The sequence below is a fragment of the Lycium ferocissimum genome, chromosome 6 (assembly GCF_029784015.1).
Source record: "Lycium ferocissimum isolate CSIRO_LF1 chromosome 6, AGI_CSIRO_Lferr_CH_V1, whole genome shotgun sequence".
Taxonomy (NCBI): Eukaryota; Viridiplantae; Streptophyta; class Magnoliopsida; order Solanales; family Solanaceae; genus Lycium; species Lycium ferocissimum.
This window is the reverse complement of record NC_081347.1, coordinates 43802078-43807696: the sequence shown is the minus strand read 5'-3', so window position 1 is coordinate 43807696 and position 5619 is coordinate 43802078. Positions and strand designations below refer to the sequence as shown.

The window sequence follows — 5619 nt, the reverse complement described above, 5'->3', positions numbered from 1 at the left end:
TTAAGACTTTAGAACCCCTAAAACGACAATCCAAACGTTTAGGTGGACTTGATGTAATGAGCCGAAATTATTGTACGCAAAAAAAGATATTAAGTTTTATATAAAATATTGATATTTTGGGTTTTGAAACATGACTAATCTTTGCCCAAAGTATGGAAAAAAACGTGATTGGAAAGGTAACAAAAAAAAAAAAAAAAAAAAAAAAAAAAAAGTTGACCCTATTCACGCACGAAATTCGTGCGTGAAACCTACTAATGTTTTTTTTTTTTTTCGTGCTAGTTTGTTCAACTTTTTATTTTTTGTGCTACTAAAGTCGCGGATTCCCTGAAACTGAAAGATATTTTGATGTATTAAACTAAATACTAGAAAGCTCCAAGCTTTCATGACATACAATGATCATTACGCGTTATATTTTACAAAGTTGTTAATTTGTAGCACTTAATATTTGAGTTGATGTCATTGATTGGGATTTAATATTGGAGGGTCCTTAAAAAGGAAGTCCAATTTGTTCCTGCTTCAGTAGTAATGTGCGCATGCAAGATCGGTTGAGGCAAAAATTACCTTTTGCCTCGGAAATTATAAAAAGATCAGAAAGTGTAAGTAAATCCATAAGTAGGGATCTTAGTAGTTCAGTTGATTGGCTATACAACTTTCAGTTTGTTAGTGAGAGTTCGAATCTCTACGTTGTAATCTCCTCCCCTATTTTCCCTTCCGCTACCCCTATGTAATAGCATATAAATAAATAAAATTTAAAAAATACCTGGAAAAAAAAATTCCAAGACGTATATACTAACATTTTGGAAATTTGTATGCTATTAGCGTAAATTACCTGATATAGTTAATTAACTATTTCCATTTTATGATATTTATTATGAAAAATTATTAATTATAGTAGGTCAATTCAATATATTGGTATGAAAAAGTATATTTATCGTTAGTGTAAAGAATTTAAACCCTAGAGAATATGTCACCTTAATCTATTGGTATGAAAAAAATTTATATTGTTAGTTTATAAAATTTAAACTCCAAAAAATACCTCAATGAAGGTAAAGACAAAGATGTAACCGTAAAGAGTAAGCTTCCATCAAGATGGCCCTCTCAACATCAAACAAACTTATATTTGAAGCTTCTCTATGTTGTTCCTTTGCTTAGAGATGCAAAAATTTTAAAAAAAATTAAAGATAAACAAAATCTTAATAACAAAACACTAATTGAGTGAGTTTATTATTTTCCCTTTTTACAAACTAACCCTTCTTATTACGTTTAACATGGTTCTGCTGTAGATTAAGGTGAAAGTAGAAAGTGTTCCGATAAAGCCAATACACGTGCACGATTATTGTATCTTACATCTTTTTGCTTTGTTCACGTTGTAACAAAATATTGTACAGATTTAAAATATGTCACTTCCAATCACCTAAAGGGAAACAAAGTTTTGAAAGTTATTCACGCTGTAACAAAATATTGTCATTTAAAATATGTCAATTCCTTTTTTTTGGTAAAGGGAAACCAAGTTTTGAAAGTAGAGATAGTAGATCATAATAATTCTCTCCTTTCTCTTAGCAAAGAAATGTTCAAGTCAAACTTTTAGCTTGCGGGTTCAGGACTGTAGTTGTTAGCTCATTCTTGACATATTTCATTTTCTGTTGCGTAGGAGTTCTCCCTCTTGCACCATTGAATGCACTACGAAAAAGTAACTGTGAGGAAAAAAAGAGTGTATTCTGTGGCATTTGATTTCATTATTGGAATTCTTACATGGTGTAGATAACATCTAAGGGGCATTTACCTATAGTAACTATAATTAAATTACAGCTCGTAGCTATAGTATGTATTTGAATAACATCTGGTAGCCAATACAGGAAAAAAAGGGTTATATGGAACCTAAGATGTACAATACGCAACCTGTATCCCAATTCAGCGGTTTTCAAATGAAGTTCTCTCTCATCCTCCCCCAATCATCACCGTTTTTTCTCCACTTTTGCTCGCCACAATCATCGCATGATTTGATTAAACTAAATCGTTGCTGCGAAAAAATAGGTAAGTGTATTTGGATGGTTTTTTCATCAATGTATAGGTGTATTTTGTTCATTGTATCTTCTTCCATTTCAGTGATTATAAGCAACTAGAAGTAAGACATTGTTAGGGTTTTTTTGAAGACGCTCCAGTTTTTGAATTTAATGGTTGACGGAACCACTCCAACCAGGTTTACTCGAGGTATAACGTCTAATGTACACAATTTCTATGATGGTCCATCTGTTTATTTATGCATGACTCAAGAAGAAAATGTAATTGTAGGCTCTATTGCAAAAATGGATGTCGAGAGGCGTACCAAGCAGTGCCATGACCCCATAAATATGCAAACAATGGAACAATCAGAGGTGCAAAATCTACAAAAAGAAAAGACGATGGACAAGCTTCAAAAAGTTCTGAAGTTTCCATAGCAGGTATAGAAAAGAGGAGAAAAGTCAATGATGTTGCTTTGGGGAGCAAGGGTAAAAATGTTGTTCAAGACGAGTCCTCGAAAGCAGTGGAGGAGGAGGTATTGTATCTGATTTTCCTCACATATACAATGTATTGATGTATTTCTATAATTAAGAAATTAATCTTCTATCGATAATCATTCAGCTTTATGTATACACAGTAGCTGTTCTTTGGGACTTTTAGATACATTGTATAAAAATAGCATGTTTGATATGGGTGTATTCTGTGTCTTGTATATAAAAAATATTGATGTTTTTTATATAGTGTATACTTAGTAAAGTAGTTGTATTGCACTTTATTTTGGATCTTTTTTTTTTTTTTTTTTATATACAATGCATGAGTGAGCCTTCTGATATAGTCAAATACACAACAAAGTAGATGTATTTTGGGAAAAAAGTATATGTATTTGAATGTATTTATGGTTTGATTGAGCTATATACACATGTATTTGGCTGACTGTTTTTGACTGTTTCTGTCGTTTGACTGATCTATATACAGATGTATTTGGCTAAATTAGTTTGTTAATTTTATTTTTTGTGGAACTGTATGCATGAAACTAATAGATCCTCTTATGCATTCGCTACACATGTTTTCTTACACAAACACTGAAAATTTGACGAACTGAAGGAGAACTAACCAAACGATAGTATGAACTATTTGCCGAAACTTGCTCTCAAAAATTCGTCGGGATGCAGCACTGTGAGGTTCAAGGACAGATGTGCAGGTGTTTCATGGTGCGAAAGTTGAAGGAAAGTTCTCCCAATGCATTTCTGATGGATATAAATGGTATCGAATTGCGGTTTACCATTAGGTAATTTGTCATAATACACGGGTTAAAGTGTTATGGTGATGAAGGAGATTTTAAAGTCAATCGAAAACAACCAAACAGGATTTTGGATACATATTTTGGTGGATCTAACAAAATCTTGAAAGACAGCTTTGACCGAATGCTTCGATGACAACGATTGGGGGTTTGATGATGTTGATGCTGTTAAGATTACCTTGTTGTATTTCATAAATACATATATCTTTCCCGGTGAGAAGAACGCCACAACCATACCAAGGCTTCATTTTGACTTGGTAGAGAATGGAAGATACAAAAATTACCCATGGGGTAAGGTAGCTTTCCGTGACTTGATTAAAAGTGTTACCCAGAAGATGGATCCGATGAAAATTTTTTACTTTCTTCATGGTATTCCCCTTGCTATGCAAGTATGGTTTTACAAATGTTGTTTAGATGTTTACTCCAATATTGCAGTAAAATGGAGGTGAAATTCCCCCGAATAAATTGGAGGACCATAGAAAGTCAGCCAAAGTTCAAAGATATGATGGAAGGCATGTTTAGAGATGAAGACATCCTGGTAATTTACTTCATGTATTTAACTTTGCTTATTTCACGCTTTTGGTATCTCACATACAGATGAATACACCAAATCAGTATATGGAGTTCCATACATAGAAATGATGATGCACATAAAGAGTTATACATAAACAAACACACCATCATTTGAAGTGTATTTTTTTAATACAACCTTTGAAAGATCGTATATATTGCCTTGCAGCAATGTATTTCTTATGGGAATAAAGTTCCGACCATTAACGAGGTTCAGGCTCTTCAAATGCCTCCGATTGCCATTGGTGTCCAGCAAACCAACCCTACCACAGAACAGACAAAAAATAAATGTGCTGACTTTAGTTCTATAACCCCCTCCCCATGGCTAAGGGTAAACATCAACAAGAAAAAGGTGTATTACAATCTCCACCTCATAAGAAACGCAGACAGCTGCCCATTGCAGCTTCACCAGTAAAGAAACCAGCACCTCAGCCCGAACTAGTTCCAACTTCCAAGAATCCTCGTCCTAGCAGGATGTTGAATAAGCGGCCTGTAGTACAAACCAAAAAGCTAGTTTCTACAAAGGTAAACGAGCATGTCTATTCAAACCCACCCCTTATACAGCGTGGCGTCCCAACTACCAAAAAAACCAGATGGGTTGTCTCTCCTTAGGAAAGAACTTGATGAATTTAACAATTCGGTAAGTGTAATTTATAGTTTCTTTTTTCTTTCTATTTTGTTATGTATTGATATAGTGTATGATAACCACTTTTTAGTCGGTAGTTGAAATTCTAGGTCAAGGATGAGTTCCAGGATCTCCAAATTTGATCAACGACAACTTCACAAAGGTATTGGAAGCTATTAAAGGGAATCATGCTTCAGAAAAGGTAATAGAAAACAACTAAATACATAGTTGTATTCATTTAAAATACAAATACAAACATGACATTATGAACTTAATTCTTTTTTTTTTTAAAGGTGTTGATAGTAAAGCTCCAGTTCAGCTACATGACGGTGACATACATCGGTCAGTTGAGAATAACATACTGGACTTTTCAGGCATACAAATAGAGACTTATACAGCCCATGTTGAGTCATCAGAGGTAATATCTTCTTTTATGAGTAACATTAGTTAAATACATTGTATTCACACATGACTTGTCACACCCCGAACTTAGATCTGGACGTAACACGGTAATCGGTGCCTTGCTGCATGTGACCGAGCAAACCACATGGCTTGCTAAATCAAGATGGAACATGAACTAATGCAGATGTACTAAAAGAATTCTTAACTACTGAAAATTCTAACTGAATATCATAATTATGAAATACTAAGATAAGTCTGAGAATATAAAGATTTAGCCAACACGGTTAACACGATATCTGAAAATACTGACTGACTAATACTCTAGTCTATGAAGCCTCTGAAGAATACTGAAATACTGACTATTTACCAGGACAAGGCCCCTGACATACCTGACTATCTAACATAACTGAATAAATGAAAATGAAAGCAATGCCTCGAAGGAGACTGGGCTCACCAAGCAGCTGATACGAGTGAGGTCCTAAGAAACAGATCAGTTGTCCTATAAATCAGTACCTGCATCGTGAAATGCAGGCCCCAGGAAAAAGGGACATAAGTACATTTGAATTGTACTTGTATGTAAAATAACAGAAAGAATAAATATCTATGGGGTGCTCAGGGGAACGGGCAACCTAAATCATAAACGTTAGTCATAACTGAATACTCAAACTGAAACTAAAGCATAAGGATAGCTGAACTGAACATGAGAATCATAATCTTTACC

At 34.2% G+C, this 5619-nt stretch overlaps 1 long non-coding RNA gene across 1 annotated transcript; it reads left to right on the top strand.

Moving 5' to 3' along the window:
* The first annotated feature begins 1815 nt into the window (after nt 1-1815).
* LOC132060775 (uncharacterized) lies at nt 1816-2901 on the top strand. Its single transcript, XR_009416020.1, has 3 exons — nt 1816-2034; nt 2107-2211; nt 2293-2901. It is a non-coding gene; the product is annotated as an uncharacterized LOC132060775 (long non-coding RNA).
* Nucleotides 2902-5619: the final 2718 nt, after the last annotated feature.